Here is a 24,436-nt window from a genome sequence, read left to right on the forward strand (position 1 = left end):
ACTGATACTCTGACTTTAAAAACATTCTATGACTGTGGAAAACATTGACTTCATTCATTGGAAGTATCAGCCTTCCTCAGATGGTTTGGTTATTTCCCCTTTGCTCGCTGAAAGACTTATGTAGATTCTCCAAGATTCTGCCTGTCACAGATAAGATGGTTGTAAAAGTCAGTTACCCAAACTATTTCCTATTTTCACCCATATCTCATCTTTACCGGTGCAGAACCTGTTCATAGCTTGTTACTCTTCAACACTGTCTTCTACATGTCAACAATAAGTACTAATATCCAGTAACTATTTCTTGCCTGGTTTCTCTGTACCTCAGTTTTCCTTAGTAACAATGCAGTTTGATTTTTTTTGCATGTACCTGAAACCTCCACATTTTAAAGCACTGGTGATTATTTTCAGAGATATTTCATTATACTCCTAAGAAGTAGGTTGAATGCTTTCCCTGAGATACATGTACAAATATGATAAGGAATACAAGACAACCGAGAGGAAAAACTTATCTGGGTGCCGTGTTCTGTTGGGGAATTTCACAGCAAGGGGTAGCACTGATGTTGATGCCCAAGGTTTGTGACAGTGGAGTTCACCTGAAGTCCTTTCCTACCTCCTCTGTGGCTCCTGCATGCAGGAGCAGCTCCCTAACTGGGCTGCCTCCAGAATTAATTTAATAACTCATAAATCTATCGAGTCTATGAAATACTAGTCACTGAGCCAAGAGCACAGTGTTCTGTGACTGTAGTTCTGTCTGTAATTGGATAGAACTGATTTTGGAGAAGGACAGATATCTAACTAGAGGCAGAGGGTTACCTGCAAAGGTAGAGGCAAACTCTGGGTTCTATGAGCTGGCTCAGACTGGCTGTCTGCTGGGAAGATCATGGAGCCCTTCCCAGAGGAGGTACTGCTAGGTCTGTTTTGAAGAATTAGTAGTAGTAAGACTAAGAAAGTCATGGGCGTATGTGTGTGTGTGTGTGTGTGTGTGAATTAGGTAAATGTGTGCATACTGGGCACATGACTCTCAAGCCTCCTACCCCACTAGGTTTCCAGAATCCTAGCACCTGGGCCTTCACTCTGCAGGCAGCAGTTTGAAAAAAGCTTTTTTTTTTCTGGAAAATCTGAGCTGCCTAGGAACAAGGATCTCAAGATATTGAATCAGGGGTACCTGAATCTGCCTGCAAAGCAGGAGACCTCAGTTTGATTCCTGGGTCAGGAAGATCCACTGGAGAAGGGATAGGCTACCCACTCCAGTATTCTGGGGCTTCCCTGGTGGCTCAGCTGGTAAAGAACCCACCTGCAATGCAGGAGACCTAGGTTCGATCCCTGGGTTGGGAAGATCCCCTGGAGAAGGGAAGGGCTACCCACTCCAGTATTCTGGCCTGGAGAATTCCATGAGCTATATCATCCATGGGGTCACAAAGAGTCAGACACGACTGAGTGACTTTCACTTTCTTTTTTTTACCCTGAATTATGCCCAACCTTATCAATCTTAAAAGTAAAAGTAAACGTGAGAAAATCTCCTGGAAAGGAGAAGAAAAGGATGCTGATGCTAAATAGAAGAAAGAAGATAAATGAAGGGTCGGTTTCATAAGTCCAACATCTTAAGAAGAGACGTATCAGAGAGAGAAAACAGGAAAAATGAGCAGAAGGAACCCACTAACAAACTAACTCGAAAGAGCGCACAAAGGCGCAGAGATTGGGGAGCTGACGCTCATCCTCTCTGACGGTAAAGAAATTGGTGCCGCCTGAAGCTGAAATGTTGGGTGATACATTCATACTGTCAGGAACATGGAGGTTAAAGCCTTCTTTTCCTTAAGTAAGTGAAAGCGCTCGGGGTGGTGATCCCTAGGGATAGTGGAGGAGATGGGAGGAGGAGTTGGGAGAGAAGGTTTCCATAGTACATCTTATAAAACTATTTGATACTTTATGTGGAAGTATACATTTGACAAAAATAAAAACCAAAAACCTTTCTAAAAATGTCTGGTGAAAGAACAGACTAAACACTAATGGGGGGGTGGGGGGTGGGGAATGACTGAGCTTGAAGATAGCAGTGATGAAGTTGCCCAGCATACAGTTAGGATGTGGCAGTTCAGATATAAAGGACAGCTCTGAGTCCTGGACAGGATAACTGAAAGTGGACCCACATGGAGACTCATCCTGATGAGAATGCAGCCAGTCAAATGGAAAGGGAGTGGGGATAACATTACTTGCAAGGTAACCATCCTCAAACAGCCAGTTAACCTCCTCCCAGCCATAGTAGTAGCTGGATAGCAGCAGAATGTGATTTTCAAAATGCTGAGCAAAATCGTCAACCTGCAAATTCTGTACTGCCTAAGGGAGAACTCAAAACTGGGGGCAAATTAAAAACCTGTCCAAATAAATCAGACTGGGCTAATTAACCTTGCGGAAAGAACTGTTAAGAGATATACTTGAAGGAGAAGAAAATTAAGCAAGAAAAATGGGGACAACAGTGAGCAAAGAAATTGGTAAACATTATGGGAAATTTAAATAAGCACTGTTGGTAAAACAATGGCAACACCAGTAATAGTGAATGTTTTTGATGAGTGTAAAAAATAATATAGAACTTAACTGTTGCACCATAGTAGCATGGAGTGAAGGGGAAATGGAGGTAGTATCTTCCACATTCCATCTATTATTTTAGAGAAGAATAGAGATGGTGATTCTCTTTAGATTTTGGTTGGTATACAGATTTGGGGATGAACTCCATAGAAATAGAATAACTTATAAACCAGAGGTAGGGAATAAAGAAAGTTTAATCAATTCAATAGATGCAGAAGAGAAGGGGAAAAGGACCAAGGAAGAAGCATAGCCAATAGAAAATAACGTCAATAAATAGGTCCAAAGAAATCGGTCCAGTTGGAATAGGTCCAAATATATATTTAACCACAGTAAAAAGGTGAAAGAACTGGACTCTCCAGCTTGAAGACAGAGGTGGCCAGAGTGCATAAAAATTTGAGCTCCAGCTGTATATATGCTGTTACAAACATCATACCTAAAACACAGTCTCAAAAGCTTTGAGTGTAATGGGCTGGACGTTGATATATCAGATAAATAGGAGTTAAAGCTAAAGTAACAATATTATGTTAAGTAAAATATTAAGGTCAGACTTAAGAAAAGACTCTGTCATCACCATTGATCATTTGGACCAAAATTTAATGACATAGATTTATCTTTATTTGTGTTGAAAAGCACCATATTTACCAAGTTAAAACGGCCATTTCTTAAGGATGTTCTTGGACCCTTTAAAAGTGTCAGCAATTCTCTCATAAAAGATACCATTTAGCAGATGGCTTCATTAGTCTCCTACGTGGTGGTGGTGTTTACCTGGTGTGACTTACATGAGTAGGTCTTTATCCATGTTTGCTCATTATGTGCGTGTGTGTGCTGTTGTGTTCAACTCTTCCTGACCCTGCGGACTGTAGCTCGCCAGGCTCCTCTGTCAGTGGAATTTCCCAGGCAAAATTACTGAAGTGGGGTGCCATGTTCCATTCCAGGGCATCTTCCTGACCCAGGAATCAGATCTGCATCTCTGTGTCTCCTGCATTGCCAGGCAGATTCTTTACCACTAGTGCCACCTGGGAAGCCCATACATATGCATATATCCACTCGTTTTTAGAGTCTTTCCCCACATAGGTTATTACAGAGTATTGGGTAGAGTTCCCTGTGCTATATGTAGGTCCTTATTAGTTATCTCGGAGAAGGCAATGGCAACCCACTCCAGTACTCTTGCCTAGAGAATTCCGTGGACAGAGGAGCCTGGTGGGCTGCTGTCCGTGGGGTCGCACAGAGTCGGACACAGCTGAAGCGACTTTGCCCGCATGCCTGCATTGGAGAAGGAAATGGCAACCCACTCCAGTATGCTTGCCTGGAGGATCCCAGGGACAGAGGAGCCTGGTGGGCTGCCGTCCGTGGGGTCGCACAGAGTCGGACACGACTGGAGCCACGTGGCAGCAGCAGCAGCATTAGTGATCTATTTTATGTACAGGACAGTAAGTTCCCTACATGGGAACCTTCAAGTTCTGTGCCTTCAAAGATGTGAGCTGTGTTCGCGTGTCCAATCACTCGTTAGTCCACGTACCTGGTGTACATTGTTATGTGCGTGCTTCCTCTTCGAAGGGTTGGGTTCGTGTGCACGTCACTGTAGAGAACTATATACGGTACAGTAGTGCGGTATCTTTGTTCCAAGCCCAGGATGTTTGGAAGCAAGTGCAAAAGCCGTGGTGATATAGCTGGTGCTAGTGTACATTTCAAGATACTCTACTATAAGATTAGAAATGTTTTTTTGTTGTGTTTGTTCTTATGTATTGTTTGTGTGAGAAGTATTATAAACCTATTGCATTGCAGTGTTACGTAGCTGATGGTGTTAGCTGGGCCTAGGCTAACATTATGGGACTTATGTGCTCTGAGAACAGAACTCATTCGTCTGTAGGGGACTTACTGTAGCGGGTAGCATGCTTGTCTTTTAAGCGTCCTTCACGTAGCAGTAACATAATTACCTGTGCCTCTAAAAAGAACGTCGGCAGGGTCTGTGCAGATGATTGTCAAATTCTAAAATGAGATGGTGTAAAGAGAGCCCTTTCCCACCTCCTTCAACACACTTGTTCTACTAACAAAGTGAAAGTGAAGTCGCTCAGTCGTGTCCGACTCTGTGGACCCAACAGGCTCCTCCGTCTATGGGATTCTCCAGGCAAGAATACTGGAGTGGGTTGCCATTTCCTTCTCCAACTACTAACAAAGTTATGCAGAAATCTTAATCCGTTTAACATTCTGTTAAGGTTTCAGCTACTTCTTCCTCCCCTCATAAGGAGCCCTTGCTACAGAAAACAGGCCCAAGTTCTTACTAATCAGGCCAAGGCAATCTTTGTCAATCGCGGAGCCCCAACAGATCCTGCGGACAAGCACCCCTCCTCTGTCCAGGAGGGAAGCCAGGTTGTGTAACCCGACTCCCCGCCGGGAGCGGGGTTACCGGCCGCTGTGGGTGGAAAAAGCTTCTTGCTCCTGCACAGAAGCAGGTCGGCTTTGGGGACTAGCTCCACTGGGCTAGGTGCCTTGCCCAGAAGGGGGTAGGGCTGGTAGCCTGAGAAACTGGGTATTTTTCCCAGGCTTCTGGGTCACCGCTACCGCCTTTCAATGCCCTTTAAAAAGCACCTCGAGGAAACTTCTCGTTGGCAGCCGAGGAGCCCACTAGTTCCAGGGGAACAATCTGAGCAGGAGGAAAGAATTGTCTCCCTTCTCTGTTTTGCAGGCTCCTGAAAAGTGGGATGTAGCACATTTGTTTTAGACCCGGGGCGGAAATCAACAGTTTAGAACGTGTTTTGTTCTGTTGGGATTCTTCGAGTAATCTGATTTCCTTGCTACTTATTTCTGTAAAACAATTTTAATCACGTAGGTATTTCCCTGACATTTAATAGTTTGGACCGGGTTGTGATCTTACCGATACCTTGCTCCCGAAATGCTGCAGGTGATAGTTCTGTTTATTTCAAAGGACTCCACGTCTGAGACTTTTCTCAAGAAAACCATCTCCTTCTCATAACCGTCTGTTCTGTTTGACTTGAGTCACTTATTCCAGGACTGTGGCTGTCAATTGTGTGATTTTTTGGTTTTTTTTGGATTGATTTGTTTAGATCAAATAAAACGTTAACCCTTTGTAAAGGTACAATACCGTGTACCAATTGTTCAGGTTGTTTGTAAACCTGTGTTTATGCTGAGCCCCTGACCCATTTCAAATATATATATATATTTTTTACCTTTTATTGTTCTTAATTATCAAAGGAATAATTCTTATTAGTTAAAAAACAACAACACTGGAAATGTTGAAAAATAAGAGGACTTCATCCCGGGCTCACTGTGTGGCATCATTTAGCACCCGTGGCTAGCTCTAATACGGACCAGGGTCTTTGACCTTCCCCAGTTGATGAAAATTGACTAGACGCCAAACAAGAAATTCAGGCAAGGTTTTATTGGGGCTCCTCCTGCACGGGGGGGGCAACAGGAACAAGTAACAGTTTCCCTTATTTGCTCCTTGAGGGGACGGTGAGCTTGTACTTTATAGAGGGTGAGGGTAGGGGTGTGTCCAGGGGTGGGGCTGGAGGGTCTTAGGTGGTCTGCCCTGCCCTTTGAGGATGTTGAGTTCAGGGGGCATGCGCAGTACCCTGCTTTTGCCCCTGACTCTTCAGAAGTGGCAGTTGGGCTTTCTTGGTCTTCGTGTATCTTTTGTCCGTACTTGGCCCCAACTGCACATGCTCTCAGTTATTTTTAGTCCCTTGTAGTTTCTTTGTATTTTGTTGCTGGGGGAAAGGTCTGTCCAGGTGCAACTGCTACAGGAAAGGGTCCCAGCCTGTCTCAGCTTGAAAAACAAAAAGGTTTTCTGCAACACGTGGCCAGGCATCCGGAATGCTAGAATGTCAGACTGCAAAGGGAGAGGTTATTTGTTCAAAGCATCTCAATTTCAAGGAACAATATTTGGCCCCTAAATGGGGAAGTGATTTTGCCTGAGGTCATCATTTTAATGTGTAAGGGCCTTGGCCTTTAAACCCTAGTCCTTGACACTTAGGACCCCTTCCGGCTATCACACTGCCGACAGGGTTTTAACTTGTAATCATTCATTTTTAAGACCTTTTATTATTATTCTGATTGCAAAAGTAAGAAATGCTCTTCACAGACACTCATCTGTCACCTCCCCACCCATCACTGAAATGGTGGTGTGTTTTCTTCCAAGCATTTTTCTGTGCCATCTTTGTACAAAAATGGGGTCAGACTTCCCATAACTTTCTACACTGCCTTATTGTCTTAATATCTGATGACTTTATTCCATGTCATTGAATGGAATTCCTTAAAACTATCCTTAATAACTGCAATGACAGTCTCTCCTATAGATTACCATAACATCTGAGAAGTCCCATTCAGGGTCATTTGAGAAGGCACCCTTTTGTCAACAGGAAGATGTTGTCTTGAACACAGCTGGATGTAAATCCCTGCTTATTTTGCAGGCTGTCTAGAAACCCCTGAGCATAGAAATCATAGTTGGTCTATAATTTAGAAAGTTCTTGGAAGGCTAGTGAATTGCTGAAACCCAACATTACTTCATGTCACTAGATTAGATATTCTTCATTTAAAGTAAATAAAATCAGATCTCTTTAGAGAACAAATCTACTAACTCTGACTTGGTCAAAGTTGACTTCAGTTCAGTCGCTCAGTCGTGTCCAACTCTTTGAAATCCCATGGACTGTAGCACGCCAGGCCACCCTGTCCATCACCAACTCCCAGAGCTTACTCAAACTCATGCCCATTGAATCAGTGATGCCATCCAACCATCTCATCCTCTGTTGTCCCCTTCTCCTCCCACCTTCAATCTTTCCCAGCATCAGGGTCATTTCCAAGGAGTCACTTCTTCGCATCAGGTGGCCAAAGTATTGGAGTTTCAGCTTCAGCATCACTCCTTCCAATGAACACCCAGGACTGATCTCCTTTAGGATGGACTGGTTGAATCTCCTTGCAGTCCAAGGGACTCTCAAGAGTCTTCTCCAACCACAGTTCAAAAGCATCAATTCTTCAGTGCTCAGCTTTCTTTGTAGTCCAACTCTCACATCCATTAATGACCACTGGAAAAACCATAGCTTTGACTAGATGGACCTTTGTTGGCAAAGTAATGTCTCTGCTTTCTAATATGCTGTCTAGGTTGGTCATAGCTTTTCTTCCAAGGTCAAGCATCTTTTAATTTCATGGCTTCAGTCACCATCTGCAGTGATTTTGGAGTCCCAAAAAATAAAGTCAGCCACTGTTTCCACTGTTTCCCCATCTATTTCCCATGAAGTGATGGGACCAGATGCCATGATCTTCGTTTTCTGAATGTTGAGCTTTAAGCCAACTTTTTCACTCTTCTCTTTCACTTTCGTCAAGAGGCTTAATTAAAGTTCCTCTTCACTCTTTGCCATAACGGTGGTGTCATCTGCATATCTGAGGTTATTGATATTTCTCCCGGCAATCTTGATTCCCTCTTGTGCTTCCTCCAGCCCAGCGTTTCTCATGATGTACTCTGCATATAAGTTAAATAAGTAGGATGACAATATACCGCCCTGACATACTCCTTTCCCGATTTGGAAACAGTCTGTTGTTCCATGTCCAGTTCTAACTGTTGCTTCCTGACCTGCATACAGATTTCTCAGGAGACAGGTCAGGTGGTCTGGTATTCCCATCTCTTGAAGAATTTTCCACAGTTTGTTGTGATCCACACAGTCAAAGGCTTTGACATAGTCAATAAAGCAGAAATAGATGTTTTTCTGGAACTCTCTTGCTTTTTCAATGATCCAACGGATGTTGGCAATTTGATCTCTGGTTCCTCTGCCTTTTCTAAATCCAGCTTGAACATCTGGAAGTTCACAGTTCACATACTGTTGAAGCCTGGCTTGGAGAATTTTGAGCATTACTTTACTAGCATGAGAGATGAGTGCAGTTGTGCGGTAGTCTGAGCATTCTTTGGGATTGCCTTTCTTTGGGCTTGGAATGAAAACTGACTTTTTCCAGTCCTGTGGCCACTGCTGGGTTTTCCAAATTGGCTGGCATATTGAGTGCAGCACCTTCACAGCATCATCTTTTGGGATTTGAAATCGCTCAACTGGAATTCCATCACCTGCACTAGCTTTGTTTGCAGTGATGCTTCCTAAGGCCCACTTGACTTCGAATTCCAGGATGTCTGACTCTAGGTGAGTGATCACACCATCGTGATTATCTCAGTCATGACGATCTTTTTTGTAAATTCTTCTGTGTATTCTTGCCAACTCTTCTTAATATCTTCTGCTTCTGTTAGGTTCATACCATTTCTGTCCTTTATTGTGCCCATCTTTGCATGAAATGTTCCCTTGGTATCTCTAATTTTTTTTTTTAAGAGATCTCTAGTCTTTTCCATTCTATTGTTTTCCTCTATTTCTTTGCACTGATCGTTGAGGAAGGTTTTCTTATCTCTCCTTGCTGTTCTTGGAACTCTGCATTCAAATGGGAATATCTTTCCTTTTCTCCTCTGCTTTTCGATTCTCTTCTTTTCACAGCTATTTGTAAGTCCTCCTCAGACAGCCATTTTGCTTTTTTGCATTTCTTTTTCTTGGGGATAGTCTTGATCACTGCCTCCCGTACAACGTCATGAACCTCTGTCCATAGTTCTTCAGGCACTCTGTCTATCAGATCTAATCCCTTGAACCTGTTTTTCACTTCCACTGTATAATCGTAAGGGAGTTAATTTAGGTCATACCTGAATGGTCTAGTGGTTTTCCTTTTCTTCAATTGAAGTTTGAATTTGGCAATAAGGAGTTCATGATCTGAGCCACAGTCAGCTCCCGGTCTTGTTTTTGCTTAATCATTGTTTATTAGCCACGTGTCTGTTTTATTATCCAACTGCAAGAAGATTTAGAATAATATGCCTCATTGCTTGGGAGATAAAGCCTCTGTCTTCAGAGTGTTATTTTACAATGTTAATAAAGCAAATAATAGTAATTATAGTAACAACTAAGGAGATCCAACCAGTCCATCCTAAAGGAAATCAGTCCTGAATATTCATTGGAAGGACTGATGCTAAAGCTGAAACTCCAATACTTTGGCCACCTGATGTGAAAACTCATTGGAAAAGACACTGATGCTGGGAAAGATTGAAGGCAGGAGGAGAAGGGGATGACAGAGAATTAGATAGTTGGATGGCATCACCAAATCAATGGACATGAGTTTGAGTAAACTCCGGGAGTTGGTGATGGGCAGGGAGGCCTGGCGTGGTGCAGTCCATGGGGTCACAAAGAGTCAGACATGACTGAGTGACTGAACTGAACTGAACTGAACTGAACTATTTCTTGAGCATATGCAGTATAATAGCTAGGTTGCAAGTTCTTTACAAACATTAAACTCAGTCTTCATAAGGACCCCACAAAGAAGGCACTAGTCTTATCCCACTTTATAGAGAAAGAAACTCTAGCTCAGAGAGGTTAAGTAACTTGCCTGATGTGGCGCAGTATGTGAGTGGCAGACGCAGACTTGAACCCAGGACTGTTTCACGCCAACCCAAGATTGGGGTCAACTTCTCCAATGCAATTCTGGGAATTAGTTTTTTTGTGATGATTTAAATTCCTTTCTTAGGAGTGGTTCTTAACCTTTTGAGGATTGTACAGCCATTTGAAAATCTGTACTGTTGCCTAGAAAATGGTCTATTTGAAAAGATTGTTGTTGTTGTTATTGTTTAGTTGCTAAGTCATATCTGACTCTTTGTGACCCCTTGGACTAGCCTGCTAAGCTCCTCTGTCGGTGGGATTCTCCAGACAAAAATACCCGAGTGGGGGGCCGTGCCCTCCTCCAGGAGATCTTCCTGACCCAGGAATTGAACCCCTGTCTCCTGCATTGGCAGGCAAGTTCTTCACAATTATTTAGTGAAATATGAAGTAAAACCTTCATGTTCTCCCTGCTTAGTTAGATTAGGGTAGGTTAAAGGAACAGGGGTCAATTATTTAAATATTAGTCTGTATGACCTGTTAAGAAAATGGAAAAAAAAATCTGGTGCAAAAGAAAATCATGAGCATTATAAAACCAACACAATGGTCTGAACATTTTCTGTGCTGCTGCTCCCCACATTAATGCATATAATTGAGAGTAAATTGTTTTTTAGTGCAATTTTTCTGATCATCTCTGAACTCTCTGATGCTCCTGACGATGTTAGCTTTAGATTTTAAACCAGTAGATTTGTTTTCTTAGTGTGCAAGGAAACAAGAAATAGTAACTTCAGCTTAATTTTAGATAGGTAAGCCACAGATGGATAAGCCTGTCGTTTTAACTTTCCTGTATATTTTGCTCTTCAAATGACAGAGTGCACCATTGTAATACATTCTAAAATGCCACTAAGATAATGTGCTAAATGAAATCTGTTTAAATTTCAGGGAAGTGGCAGCAAAGTTGTGGGACAGCCACTAAGGTGTTAGGTAGACGCTCTCTGGTGTATGCAAAATGATTTCTTAGAATTGAAAGGCTAAAATTTAACTCTTCTGCCCTATTGACTTCAATGTATTTTGAAAGTAAAATGTGATATTGAGCTTCTCAGAATACAAATACATAAGTTCTCAGTTAATATTTACATTATAAGTACTTGTATAAAAACTAGGTACGGGGGCTTCCCTGGTGGTCCAGCAGTTAGGACTCTGCGCTTCCACGCAGAGGGCACGATTCAGCATCTTGTCAGGCCCCAGATGGCACTAGTGGTAAAGAACCCACCTGCCAATGCAAGAGATGGAAGAGACGCAGGCTCAATCCCTGGGTCGGGAAGATCCCCTAGAGGAGGGCATGGCAACCCACCGCAGTATTCTTGCCTGAAGAATCCCATGGACAGAGGAGCCTGACGGGCTATAGTCCATGGGGTCACAAAGAGTCAGACCGGAGTGAAGCAACTTAGCATACACGCATGCAAAGATCCCACATGACATGTGGCATGGCAGAAAAAGGAAGTTAATATAAACAAAAAAGAAAAATTTAAAAAATACGACCTGCAAGAATTCTTTTCTCTTTAGAATATGTATAATATGTAATCTATTTGAGGACTAAAGGCTATCTGAGGCTCTATCTAAACATCACCTTTGTGTTACTGTGGGTTTGGAGTTGGGTCTTTCTTGTTGAACAATGTGAGTCTGATTCTCTCTGGGCTTAAATCACACCTCGGCCATCAGCTGGATATTTTTTCAGGCTACTGATATGAGATTCGCTGTAGTGTGAGGGAAGGAGAGGACTCTTGACTCAGTCAGTTTTACCATTTATAATAGGTTTGACGGAGAAAATTGAAAGTCAGAGCTAAATTATTAGCAGCCAATGCATGAACTGGTACCCTACCGAGTGGCCTGAAAGAGTTGAAAATATTTAACTCACTGAGAGTCAATGAGATTGCAGCTGGGGAGAAGGAAGTTTTTTATTGTTTTTTTTTTTTTTAATGCCCCAAAGCAATTGAATGTAAACTAAAGACCATCATTTCAGCCTTCTGTCAAAGTTGCAGGGTCTGGAGCCTAGGAAGCCAGCTGACCAGAGTTCCAAAGCCATCAACCAGTCACAGCTGCTGCTTCTTTTAGAAAAAGAAAAATGACCCCCAAATACAGTATCGGCCCAAAACAACCGCAGTCATTTAGCCTCTTTTCTTATACAATCGCTCCATCTCTTTAGAACCCCACTCTCAGACGTGGGCCCTGGCCCAGCCCCGTCGACAGCCCTGTGAGCTTGTTAGACACGCAGAGTCTCAGCTCCCCACCCAGCTCTGCTGGCCCAGGGGCCTGCATTTGACGGGGCATCCTGGGGATGCCTTAAAATCCGCCAAGCTTTGCTGTGAACGAGGCAAGCAGTGAGTAAATGGCTGCTGCTGTCACGACTCTGAAGGGTTCTGGGAGCTTCCAGATAGTCCCAGCTCTTCTTTCAAAGTGGTGTCCGAGGGTGGACGTGCGCACGCAGCGGGGGAGAGAGTGGGACGGATGGAGACAGCAGCATCCAGGTGTGCGCGCTGTCGGGTGTGAGAGGGAAGGCTGGTGAGCGCGCGCCTGCAGCGCAGGATGCCCGCTCTGCCGTCGGTGATGACCCGGAGCGCTGGCGTGAGGGCAGGGGAGGGGGGCTAGGGCAGGAGGGGCGTCGGGACAGTTAGGGCTGCTGCGGAAACACAGCGGAAACCACAACACTAAAATGTAAAAATATATCTATTTAAATTAAAAATAAAAATAATTTAGAAAAGAAAAGTGATGTCCTCACCAGGAAGCCCCACCTCTGGTTTAAGGAATTGTGAGGCCAGAAAGCTCCTTTCCACCAGCAATACTTCCCTGCCTCCCTCACTTCCATCCAAAGAGTGTGTAGTCCATCAAAGCCTCGTCAACCCCACAGGTGGGTGACATTTGCCAGTTTGTGACACTAAAAATACTGGAACCCCACAATTTTTTTTAGTTTTATCTTCTTTTCCACCAAACTACTTCTAGAAGGACCAACAGATTAGCAATTAGAGGGATTCGCAAATCGCCACCTTTGCCCCCTCACTTTCAACCAAGGATAAATGCTAACTCACGGCTAAATGAATACAAAGTCTGGAAGAGCCTTGTTAAATGAACCTGGAGAGTAGACAGGCTGGTTACTGAATGAGGAAAGCGGGTGAACGCTTTCGTCACTATCAGGTACAAAACTCTATTTCAGAGGCTGGGATTGACCTACGCTACTGTGTATAAAAGAGAGAGTTAATGGGGACCTGCTGTTTTGCACAGGGGGCTCGACTCAGTGCTCCGTGGTGACCTTAATGGGGAGGAAATCCGAAAAGAGAGGCTCGATAGGTACATACAGTGGATGCGTTTTGCTCTACAGTAGACATTAACACAACATTGTAAAGCAACTATACTCCAATTAAAAAAAAAAAAAGGAAAACAAACCTCTATTTCACAGTCCCACAGGTGGAGAGAAACCTTGGTTTCTTTTCTTTTTTTTAGTTTTTATTGGACTATAGTTGATTTACACTGTTGTGTTAGTTTCAGCAAAGTTTCAGGGTACAGCAAAGTGAACCAGTTTATATGTATCTCCACTCTTTTTTAGGTTCTTTTCCCATATTGGCCATTACAGAGTATTGAGTGGAGTTCCCTATGCTCTACTGTAGGTCCTTATTGTCTGTTTTATACATAGCAGTGTGGATGTGTCTGTCGGAACCTCTTTTTCTTTGAAGGCAGTTTCTATCCGGTGACAGCCAAGACAGATGGAATGAACGCATTCCTCTAAGCTTCAAAAATTCTTTCAACTTATTTTTAAACGACTTGCTTTCAGAGTCTAAAAGGGCCATGTACTTTCTTACCAACTTATGTGAGAAGGTAATAGTTTGCAGAGAAATTCAGTGAAGCAGTTAAAAAAAAAAGCTTTAGAAATATTTTTTAGAGAGTAGAGCAGTAATAGGGATGTCAAACAGTATCCCTGAGTTTCCAGCCCACTTAAACCAGCCCCAGGCCCAGCATGGCCGTTTCTCCTCGTCAGCCAGAAGGAATAGAGGAGTAAAAATCAATCCTGTATTTCATTGACTCTTAGATACACTTCTCTTCACCACCTGTTAATAAAATATCCCCTTGGAAGGGAGCCAGTCTTCTCTTAGGCAGTTCAAACTTTCTGAAATAGAGGGAAATTGCAAAGGGGAGGTAGCAGAGGAATATAGAAGTAAAAAATTAACTTTTGGGGTCAAAAATTCTTATCTAAACAGACTGGTTTGATTATTTTTTTAAAGCATTGTGTTCATACCAGTGTTTAAATTGAATCATGGGTAATGATTTAACTGAAGTTATGCTGCGTCGTCAACTCTCAGGAACACAGGGGAAACAAAATCAGTTCTGAATTCACATTTCTCACGGACAGAAGATCACAGGGTGTCACTGAAGGCCTCCGTTGGGTGAGATCTCTCGGGGTCTCAAAAGCAGGGGTGTGGGGAAGAAGGGAAGGTGGGAACAGACGGGTTTGCTGAGTAGGTTGAAGAGAGGATTCAGAGTCAATTTCAACACCCCATTTGCTTTCATCTCTACTTGCTGCTGCTGCTAAGTCATGTGGTGACTGGGTTTCCCTGGTGGCTCGGTGGGTAAAGAATCTGCCTGCAGTGCAGAAGACCCAGGTTCGACCCCTGGGTCAGGAAGATCCCCTGGAGAAGGGAAAGGCAACCCTCTCCAATATTCTTGCCTGGAGCATCCCAAGGACAGAGGACCCTGACGGGCTACAGTCTGTGGGGTCACAAGCGTCAGCCACGACTTAGCGACTAAACCACCACCAATGGAGGTGCCCAGCCCAGGAGCTCAATGTCATGACAGCCTAACTCTTGATGTTTAGAGACCCAAATCTAAATTTCCCAGTTTTTTTCTGTCTTTAAAAAAACGAAGTGTGTGTCTTTATTCCCACAGTGCCTAGGCCGTGGCCAGGAGCTCTCAGTGCTTACTGAAGGGGTGAGCCTCGTGCCTGTCCTTCTCAGACTTTGAATGGGATTTCCTTTCCATGCAGGAGACTCAACTGTGCAGAGCTCTGGGCTGGGGCCACCTTGGAAAATGCCACTCATGGCCCTCCCTTCTGTATGGTGCTGCCACAGAATAAAAACAAATCTTTGGTCTGGCAATCTCTAATTTTCCTTCTCCTTACCTTTCTGATCTTGGAAAAAATATTTATTCTCTCTGGAGCTTAACTTTCTTCCTCTAAAATGATCATTTCTTCATCTCATCCCACTCTCAGTTCAGTTCAGTCGCTCAGTCATGTCCAGTTCTTTGTGACCCCATGGACTGTAGCACGCCAGGCCTCCCTGTCCATCACCAGCTCCCGGAGCTTACTCAAACTCATGTCCATCGAGTCGGTGATGCCATCCAACCATCTCATCCTCTGTCATTCCCTTTCTTCTCCCGCCTTCAATCTTTCCCAGCATCAGGGTCTTTTCCAGTGAGTCAGTTCTTCACATCAGGTGGCCAAAGTATTGGAGTTTCAGCTTCCCACTCTAACATTCTATTAACCTGGCCCCGTGTTTCAAGTCTGTCTCTAAACAAGGACAAAGGTAGGAAACTCAGAATGATGAGAAGCGAGGGAGTCCATAAATTCTTCATGAGAACATTTCATCTAAAAGTCCTCTTCTGTGCTTGAAAGTAAATTATACTCTTTAGTTAAGTCACACCTACCCTTGTAAATGCCAAACATAGGTCCAGCTTTAAAGTGTTGTAAAAACTGTATTCCATCAGTTTTGTAACAACTTTATTGAGATGTAATTTACATGCCGATGCAGTTCACTCATTTCACGTGAATTAAAGCTCTTCACAGAGTTGTGTAACCGTCACTGCCTCGTTTTAGGTCATTTGTATCTCCTCCAAAAGAAAGCTGGTACTTATTACCCCTGGTGCCTCATTCTGCCTCCAGCCCTAGACAACCACTCATCTTCTTTCTGTCTCTATGGATTTGCCTGTGGACATTTCATATCTGTGGAATCACACAATATGTGGTCTTTTGTGGTGGCTTTGTTTTTGCTCAGTGTTTTCACGGTTTATTCATGCTGTAGCATGTACCAGTACTTCATTTCTTTTTACGGCTGAATAATATTCTATTACGTAGATGTGCAGTGCTAAGTTGTTTCAATCATGTCTGAGTCTTTGCGACCCTCTGGACTGTAGCCCGCCAGGCTCCTCTGTCCACGGGATTCTCCAGGCAAGAACACTGGAGTGGGTTGCCATGCCCTCCTCCAGGGGATCTTCCCGACCCAGGGATCAAACCCACGACTCCTGGAGCTCCTGCACTGAAGGCAGACTCTGTACAGCTGGGCCACCAGGAAGCCCATTACTTGGATGTATCATGGTTTATTTTCCGTTCATCAGCTGAGGAATGTTTGGGTTGCTCCATCTTTGGCTATTATGCACAAATGCTGCTATGAACATTTGTGTGCTAGTTTTTTTATTCCTCTTAGGTGTATAGCTAGGAGTAAAATATCTTTGTCATACAGTGAGTTTATATCTAACCTTTTGAGGAACTGCCAGACTCTTTTCCAAAGTGCTACACCATTTTGCATTCCCCTCAGCAGTGTATAAGGGCTCTAACTTCTCCACATCCTCTCCAATAATTAATAGTTTCCTCTTTTTTTCTGGGTCGTTACTATCCTAATGGATATGAAGTGATATTTGTTGTGATTTTAGGTTTGCATTTCCCTTATGACCAAGGATGTTGAGCATCTTTTCATATGTTTATTGGCTATTTTTATATCTATCTTGGAGAAATGTCATAAAATTCTTTGCTTATTTTTAAATTGTGTTGTCTTCATATTATTGAATTCTTTTTATATTCTAGATGCACATCTCTTATCAGATATATGATTAGCAAAATTTTTCTCATAGTTCATTATCAATTTTTTGGATTCATTCATTTTCTTTTTAGAAGTATTAAAATCTGAAAGAACAGTACCTTAATCTCAAACCAAATGATTCTCTATTATATAGAGAAAAGAAGTATCTGTGTATATTGCTAGAACATCTGTGACACAGCAGAGCAGTAGAAAAATCACGTGCAATGAATGGTTTGCTGTTTCCTGATAAGAGATTTGGCACCAATGGGAAGTCAGCCTCTAAAGTATGAAGAGAAGTAAGTTGCCAAAAGATATGTGATTGAAATCGCTCATCACTTATCATTAATATATATTTATGGAACACCACTCTGTATTGGGATTAAATAAGAACAGTCAAGAGTTTGATTCTCATCTTATTGGGATTGATAGTCATGATGACAACACAAGAGCTTTTTAAAAGCCTCGATGTCCTGTAAGACTTTTAACAAAATAATTCTTCAGAAATTTCTCTTTTTTTGTTTGCTTCTATGCCTTTTCCAAAGATTGAATATTTGATTTAAGAATTTTTGTTAACATATAGGAAGTAAAGAAGATATCATATATACATATATTTTTTCCTTTTGAGTCTCAATGATGTTTATTAAAGTGCCTTCTTCGGTTAATGTGTAGAAATCTTTAAAATATTTAAAGATCTTTAAAAGAGCTGCCCCAGAATTAATTTATTCTCTGAATGAGTAATTACATTGTTTATATTTATGGCTCTGGGAAAAGGGACAGGGAGTAAAAGTGGTGGATGAAACACCTTGATTGTGCCTCTTGGAGCTCACAGGCAATCAACAGGTAAAAAATACAAGTAAATGTAGAGTTAACACATTTCAGGATTGCTGTGAAGGAAAAGGAGAGGGTACTGATAATAATGTGGAGATTTCTTTAGGCTGAGGGGTCAGGGAAGCAGACTAGGATATGTGGAGGGTTAGATAGACCAGCCAGAGAAGGAAGAAAGCCCTGCAGGAAAGAACATCCCAGGGCATGGGCGTGCAGGAAGGCTGCTTAGTCGGATAGAAAGGTAGAAAGTGGCGAGATCTGGGAAGAGCCAGTCCATAGAGGAGGTCATAGCCCACACTGAGGAATTTGAATTTCATTCAGAGTGTACTGAAATGGTTTTGAGAGTTTTAGCAGAGGAAATCACATGACCTGACATAAACTTGAAAAAGACCATGTTGGCTGCTTCATGAAGACTGATGTGTAGAGATGAGGTAGGCGTGGAATCTAGGTGACCCTTTAAGAGGGATTTGCAGGTGTCTGAGTGAGTAATGACACTGGCGTGGACTGAGACGGGGCAGTGGGAAGCCAGAAAGGTGAATGCACTTGAGATTATTTTGGAGACAGGATGTCATGGTTAAGAGTGTGAGTTCTAAAGCCAGACAAACTGGTTAGAATACCAGTTCCCCCTCTTACTCGCTATGTGACCATGAGAAAACAAGCTTCTCTATAATAGGAATCATCTCACAGAGTCATTATGAAGACTGAGTGAGTTATTAATTCTCGCCAGGCATCGTAAGAGTCCACGCAGAGTGAATGCTTTAGTAAACGTTGTTGTGGATATTGCTTTGGTATTTAAATGGACAGGTGTTGGTCACAGTTTAAATGGGGAAGTTGGCAGGGGGTGGTGTCAAAGGCAGTTGCCAGGTTTCTGGTCTGAGTGCCCACCTGGTGTGGATGATGCCAGGTCCTGAGATGGAGGAAACCCAAGAGAAGCAGCGTTGGAGGGGAAGGAAGGACAAGAAGCCTGTTTTGAACGTTTTAGTTTCAGATGTGCCTGAAATCCTCAAGTGGAAACACCAGGCATTTGGAATCTGGTGCTCAGTGCAGTGTCCTGGGCCAGGGATGGAGCTTATATTTTAGAACGTGCTCCTTGTCATGTGTAAATTTATAAAACAGTCAGCACTTGGAAATAATTTGACATTCTCCTGGATGGGCCCACCCAGGACCGAGATACTGAAGCAGTGTAGTGACCCTGACTCTCCTTGAAGAAGTGGCAGATAGGGGAAAAGGGTGTGGAGGTTGTCACCAAACAGGCCATCTTTTGATGTTTACTCCTCCACTTACTATGTAGATGACCATGAACAGTTATAAGTGTTGGCAATGAATTCAGCGAGTCGCAGAGGAGGAATGATGGACTTTTCCCAGGATTCTGTCTTCAGTATCAGGGACCTGGTGGGGCCAGTTCCCAAGAGGGAGGAAAGTGAGAAGGAAGACTGCTTCTCAAATTCACCACTTCCTCAGCTGGAAATTAGTATACTTTCCTCTTAGGTGAGGACCCAAAGAATGTACCTAAGATGCCTAGCATAGTACCTGGTACAAAGAAGACACTTTGGGCTCTTCTTCCTCTTATCTCAGCTGCAAGCATCACAACCATCCTGCCTGAATCTGCTTCCAGGTTAAGATGTAAATGGAAGCAGTGTGGTGACAGAGCTCGGCCAGGAACAGGGTCAAGTGAATGATGCCCTCGATGAGGGTACCAAAAAGAAAAAAAAAAATGAAGTAATTAGGATAAATATTATTTCAATGCAATATTTTGAAAAGTGAAAACACATGCCCCAGATCCATGATGACTAAAGTCTATTTTTAATAAAGCCCAGGGGAAGTATTCCTGATTTCTCCTTTTGCCTGACACTCCATCCCTCAGTGGGTTTCCCTCCTCAGTTGGTAAAGAATCTACTTGCAATGCAAGAGACCTGGGCTTGATTCCGGGGTTGGAAAGATCCCCTAGAGAAGGAAACTGGCAACCCACTCCAGTGTTCCTGCCTGGAGAATCCCCATGGATAGAGGAGCCTGGTGGGCTACAGTCCATGGGGTCATAAGAGTTGGACACGACTTGGCGACTAAACCACCACCATCACCAGCACTCATTATGGAATAATACTCTGGCTAGGGGAAAGCAAAGAAAACAAAGCTTCGGTCCCTGGGCCCCCAGGACTCTTTCTCCTCTCTTCCGAAGTTGGTGGCTAAGAGTCAGTCTGCTGACTTGCGTCCTCCCAAGATCTCTCTCTGGATGCAAGAGAACATGTTCTAAGTCGGGATGCCAGGTGTGGGGCCTCTGCTGGCCCAGCCCCCAGGCCTGTTCGGTCAGGGCCACGTGGGAGCTGGGGCCCGGCTCCCGGCTCGCCCCACCTCGGAACACGCAGACCCTGCTGACCCGGAGCGCTTGAGCAAACACGGAGTGCTCTATTAGAGGCTGGGGTTTAAAGGTCAGCTCTGTGCTTATAGGCTGAGTCTGACTCTCTGTCTCCGCGACTCCCAGGGAGTCTGATGCCTGCAGAGTGGACTGCGGACGTAGATGAGCCTTTCCATGCAGAGCACGGAGCTGTTTGCTTTGCAAGGAGCTGTCTGCCCACAGGAAGCACGCAGGTCAGCCGCGGGCGGGAGACGCGCCGAGGTCCCCTGCGCCGCACGCTTCCTTCTGACTCGGACTTAGAAAGCTCGAGGTACCTGTGGTCGTTGGTGGCTTGTGGCTTTCAGCTTTTTTCCTGTGAAAAATCAGAAGATTTCCAACTGAGACAATTTGGTGATTTCAACATGGTCAGCAGGCAGGCAGTGAGTGAGGAAAAGACAGATTTGTCCAAGCCCATATCTACCGTGCAGAGACCAATGGTGGAAGTTTTGAGCTTTCGGGTCCCTTTAACAAAAAACTGGGAATGGGAATATAATTTTTAAAAGTTATGTTCAGGATTTTTATTTCAATGTAAAGAAAAGAATGTTCCTAATTTTTACAATGTTTTACTGTAAATGTAGCATATGCTTGTCATGTATGAATGGTTTGGGCTAAGACAGTAATTAGCAAAGGGGAAGATTGTTCCAAGCTGCTAATGGACAGTCTTCATGTCAATGGCACTTTAAGATTGCAACATTTTGTTTGGTGACCTTCATACCAGTTGACTGCATGCCCCTTAATCTCTTGCTCTCAGAAAAAGCTGAGCCTGCTATAGATTTGGTCAGTTGTGTGGTTTTCTTTTTTTGTTTGTTTAACCCAGTTTTTCATTTACCTACTGCTTTATGACTCCTGGTTTAATTTGTACAAAAGGATGAAGTTCATTATTACATAACTCTGAAACTCATCTTTAGGAAAAATAAGTGCAAGGGTTGCCATGGATTGAGACTGAAACACGTCTGTACGTGTTGGGGGTACACTTTTAAGAGTATAAGAATGCTTTGGAACAGCTGTAAACTAGGGACACAAATGCACAGGGGGAGAAGAAATGCCGTGTCGGAGGAATAATGTATCTTTCAGGCTTGAACCTACAACTGAAAGTTCAAAAGCAGAGTAAATGTTGGGACGTTTAAGCTTGTGTGAGGGTTGTCAACCTGTAGATACGGCTTCTGAGTGGATCTCTCTCGATGTGCAGTTCCCTGCCCCTCTGTTTTTTTTTAGTATCTCGTCTTTATTTGTCAAGAATTAATGCAAAGACTTTTCAGACTATGAATAAACAGTGCAGGGTCCCTGGGCATGGTTGCACAGCATACCATATGGCGGTTTTATCTTTTAAAGAGTTAAACAAGATTTTCAATTGTCTAAGTACAGATATTAAGTAATTGAGTTGTGATACTTATTCAAGGGGGCCTAATTTCATCCCTTTATTCTTACCTCCCTTCTCTCTCTCTCCTCCTCCTTTCTTTTCTTTGCTCATTTATTCTTATCATGTCCACTTGAGTGCTTAGATTATCTTACTTCTATATCTATGAGTATTAGTTTTAAATCAAAGCTATTAGTTCCACCAAGAACCTGAAAGCCAAGTTAATATCTTTTTTTAACCTACTATTTTTCATCTAAACATCTTCTCTCTTGCCCCATTATTACAGTTCAGTTGCTCAGTTCTATCAGACTCTCTGTGACCCCATGGACCGCAGCACGCCAGGCCTCCCTGTCTATCACCAACTCCTGGAGCTTGTTCAAACTCATGTCCATTGAGTTGGTGATGCCATCCAACCATCTCATCCTCTGTCATCCCCTTCTCCTCCTGCCTTCAGTCTTTCCCAGCATCAGGGTCTTTTCTAATGAGTCAGATCTTCACATCAGGTAGCCAAAGTATTGGAGCTTCAGCTTCAGCATCAGTCCTTCCAATGAATATTCAGGGTTGATTTCCTTTAGGATGGACTGGTTGGATCTCCTTGCAGTCCAAAGGATGCTCAAGAGTCTTATCCAACACCACTGTTCAAAAGCATCAACTCCTCGGCCCCATTATTACAGTAGTTACTAAAATTAGCATTTGGACAGAAAGTCACACCAGTAAATTGCCTTCTTTGGGTTTAGGTAGTCTCATATATATAGTATTCAGCTAAAAGATAAGGATAATAAGCTATAAACTGGCTACTCTATTTTGAAAAATCATCACTTACCAAATGCAAATAGTCACAGAATTTATGGACAATAATGTGAAGAAAATCATTAACCAGACATTCATTTTCAGGAGAGAACGTCAAAAATTCCACTATAAATTGGAGCTGTTGGATTAAACGTTGATCCATTAACAATCAGGAGAACAATTCGACTACTTTCCTGCTGAGCTAAAATCTAGTGCTGCCATGTTTTCTCCCGTGGTGCCCCCCAGTGTGGGTTAGTTTTGCTCCTGGGAATTTCCTGTTGACAAGTGCATCTCTGTCCATCAGCCATCACCTGTTCCTGGGAATGGCTAATGGCAGTGGTACAGCATGCTGAATTTTAACGTGAGAGTGGCCTGCTCTGGTTTCAGAAATGGGTCCTGCAAATGTGAACCCATGAGAACGTTGGGAGCAGTTTTAGAGTCAGGAAAATTCATCTTAGCTGGTATAGACAGTGTTCACCATGCTGCTACTGACACACATCTGTAAGTAACTTGTGTTCAGGAATGGGAACCCCTCATTTCTAAAGAACCTGCGGTTTTTCTTTATCCTTCCTTTTATTTTCATTGACCATCTTTGCAGCCACCGCTCTGTCCCCACTAACTGACTGGGTACCTGCCCACCGCTGGTGTTAAGTTCAGACTTGGACCCAGGCCCTCCAGACTCCAGCCATTCGGCCCTTACTTCCTCCTGCCTTACGCGTGTCCTTGACCTTAATTTGGCTGGTCGGTTTGCCGTTCTCCGCATTCGTCCCTCCCTGGCCTTTGTGTGGGCTCATCTCACATTTATTTTTAACTGGTGGCACGTGGCCCTTCTCTGTCACCTGCCAGCCTGTAGTCTCCCCTCCTCCAGAGCCAGCCCAGGTCTTGTCTTCTCTGGAAAGACCTTCCTGTATGTGAATCTAGATTCTGTACCCAGGACTTGCTCACAGTTTTTTATGTTTGTTTTTTTTTTTTTTTAAGAAATTTTAAAAAATTGAAGCATAGTGTTGTGTTGATTTTTATATAATCTGTATATAATTAATTTTTATATAATCTGTAATGTTAATATCTCCAATATTCTTGCCTGGAGAATCCCGTAGACAGATGAGCCTGGTGGGCTGCTGTCCATGGGGTCGCACAGAGTCGGACACGACTGAAGTGACTTTGCATGCGTGCATCCGTTGGAGAAGGAAATGGTGACCCACTCCAGTGTTCTTGCCTGGAGAATCCCAGGGACAGAGGAGCCTGGTGGGCTGCCATCTGCGGGGTTGCACAGAGTCGGACATGACTGAAGTGACTTAGCAGCAGCAGCAGCAGCAGCATAATGTTAATATATAAAAATGTTCATTTTTATATAATCTATAATGTGTTAATTTTGGCTGTACAGCACAATGATTCAGCTATACACTAAATGCACTCTTTTTCACGTTCTTTTCCATTATAGTCTATCAGAGAACATTGAACATAGTTTCCTGCTAACAACCTTAGGACCTTGTTTCCATTGTGTACACAACAGTTTGCCTCTGCTCATCCCAAATTCTCAGTCTTCCATCCCCGCCTCCCCACCACTTGGCGACCACCAGTCTGTTCCCGCAAGCAGGGGTCCCCAACCTCTGGGCTCTAATGCCCGATGATTTGAGGTGGAGCTGATGTAATAATAATAGAAATAAAGTGCACAATAAATGTATTATGCCTAAATCATCCGAAACCATCCCCTCCTTCCCAGTCCAGGGAAAATTTGTCTTCCGCGAAACTGGTCCCTAGTACCAAAAAGTTTGGAGCTCACTGCCCTGTAGGACTTGCAAACTCTTGACCATCCAAAGACACATGTCAAACAACCTGAATCTGTTGAAACTATTCAAAGACTGAGAGTCTCAGTCTTTGTTTTGTGTTTGGTAATCTCTTGGCAGGTACTTTGTAGAATGTGTCTCAGTTTAGGAAATGAACTTCCAGGTGGTGGCCCTGGCAAAATGGGAGGTAACCAAGTCTGTTTTAATAAAGATCCATCTCTAAAGGCTGCTTTTTGATGGAACAAGCCAGGGAAAGACCTGCTTATCTGCATATTTTAGCTTTCCTAATTGGTAACAGTTGTCTCTGGAAAATTGTTCATATGGTTATCCAAGGTGATCATTAATATTCTTAACATTGTAAATTTCATTGTCTAATCTCTTTGGAAGTTTTTATTGCCTTGCTCAGAGTTAATCAATAACAGTTTTGCCCAGGGAAACTTTTTTCCCCCTATCTTAACCAT

The 24,436-nt window shown here is 43.2% G+C and overlaps 1 protein-coding gene across 7 annotated transcripts in view; it reads left to right on the plus strand.

Moving 5' to 3' along the window:
* The window catches only part of THRB (thyroid hormone receptor beta), a 415,968-nt gene that overhangs the window by 25,276 nt on the left and 366,256 nt on the right, over positions 1-24,436 (plus strand). Inside the window, exon 1 of one of the 7 annotated variants that reach the window (XM_043893783.1) lies at positions 20,008-20,236. The exons of 5 other annotated variants lie outside the window; for them this stretch is intronic. The gene's annotated coding sequence lies outside the window, so the exon portion shown is untranslated. Of the gene's footprint in view, positions 1-20,007; positions 20,237-20,290; positions 20,314-24,436 lie in introns of those variants that run through there. One more of the 7 variants, XM_043893785.1, reaches the window with a different exon arrangement.

Source organism: Cervus elaphus, chromosome 32 (assembly GCF_910594005.1).
Source record: "Cervus elaphus chromosome 32, mCerEla1.1, whole genome shotgun sequence".
Lineage (NCBI taxonomy): Eukaryota > Metazoa > Chordata > Mammalia > Artiodactyla > Cervidae > Cervus > Cervus elaphus.